The sequence below is a fragment of the Chrysochloris asiatica genome, unplaced genomic scaffold (genome assembly GCF_000296735.1).
Source record: "Chrysochloris asiatica unplaced genomic scaffold, ChrAsi1.0 scaffold06195, whole genome shotgun sequence".
Classification (NCBI taxonomy): Eukaryota; Metazoa; Chordata; class Mammalia; order Afrosoricida; family Chrysochloridae; genus Chrysochloris; species Chrysochloris asiatica.
In genome coordinates this window covers 4,370-5,970 of record NW_006414713.1, presented here as the reverse complement: position 1 = coordinate 5,970, position 1,601 = coordinate 4,370, and the positions used below count along the sequence as shown (strand labels likewise).

The window sequence follows — 1,601 nt, the reverse complement described above, 5'->3', positions numbered from 1 at the left end:
AGTTCCACTCACAGAGATGATACCTTGTAAGGGGTTTCTGAGGCTGTAAGTCTTTACAGGAACAGAAAGCCTCCACTTTCTGCAGCAGAACAGCTTGTAGCTATGAAATGCTGACCTAAGGTTCACAGCCTGATTTGTAATCACTACAAAGGTCAGCTTGAAAAGACAAATTCAAATATTACAACAAAATGTACAAAGATTTGAAGCAGAAAACCAATAGGGAAGAACACGCTCAGCATTTCTCAAGCTAGAGGAAATCAAGAAAAACTTTAAGCCTTGACTTTCATTATTGAAGGATACTTTGGGGGAATTATTGAATAATATTGAAAGCTTCAAAAGAAGATGGAAAAGATCTTCCGTACACGTGTTAGGCCGCTGGCGGAGCTTTTAAGTGTGGACATTGCTGTTGCGGCTTCGGTTCCTGTGGAGCTTTTCTGCGGGACCTGAACCATAAAGGACAATTTTCAGATCGCCACAATGGCGGCCATGGTGATAGTGAAAAGATGGCTGAGCTGGAGGCCAAACTCTGTCATCAAATTGAGTATTATTTGGTGACTTTAATTTGCCACTGAACATATTTTTAAAGGAACAGATCAAACTCGATGAAGGCTGGGTACGTTTGGAGACAATGATAAAATTCAACAGGTTAAACCGTCTAACAACAGACTTTAATATAATAATAGAATCATTGAGTAAATAAAAAGTAGAACTCATGAAAATAAGTCACGATAAAACTAAAATCAGATCTCCAAGCAAACCCTCCCTTAAGTGACTGATGAGTATAAAAATGATGTGAAAAACAGAACTGTTTATATTAAAGGTTTCCCAACTGATGCAACCCTTGATGACATAAAAGAATGGTTAGAAGATAAAAGTCAAGTGTTAAATATTCAGATGAGAAGAACATTGCACAGAACATTTAAGGGATCAATATTTGTTGTGTTTGAAAACATTGAATCTGCTAAAAAGTTGTAGAGACCACTGGCCAGAAGTACAAAGAGACAGACCTGCTAATACTTTTCAAGGAAGATTACTTTGCAAAAAAGAATGAAGAAATAAAGCAAAATAAAGTGGAAGCTAAATTACGAGCTAAACAAGAGCAAGAAGAAAAACAGAACTTAGCAGAGAAGAAGCTGAAATGAAATATCTAGAAGAAAAGATGGGTTGTTTATTGAAATTTTCGGGTGATTTAGCTGATTAGACGTGTAGAGAAGATTTGCACATCCTATTCTCTAATCATGGAGAAATCAAGTGGAAAGACTTTTTCAGAGGAGCCAAAGAGGGAGTAATTCTGTTTAAATAAAAAGCTAAAGAAGTATTGGATAAAGCCAAGGATGCAAGTAATGGTAACCTACAATTAAAGAACAAAGAAGTGACCTTTGTATTTGAAGGAGAGGTAGAAAAAGCAGCATTGACAAAAATTATGGAAGATCAACAAGAATCTCTAAACAAATGGAAGTCAAAAGGTCACAAATTTAAAGGAAAAGGAAAGGGAAATTAAGTTGCCCAGGCTGGGTCTGCTAAAGGAAAAATACAGTTTCAGGGAAAGAAAACTAAATTTGATAGTGATGATGAATGTGATAAAAATGGTGCAGCTGGAC

The 1,601-nt window shown here is 36.3% G+C and overlaps 1 pseudogene; it reads left to right on the top strand.

The window, feature by feature from the left end:
* The first annotated feature begins 371 nt into the window (after window positions 1-371).
* LOC102840318 overlaps window positions 372-1,601 on the top strand; it is a 1,917-nt pseudogene continuing 687 nt past the window's right edge.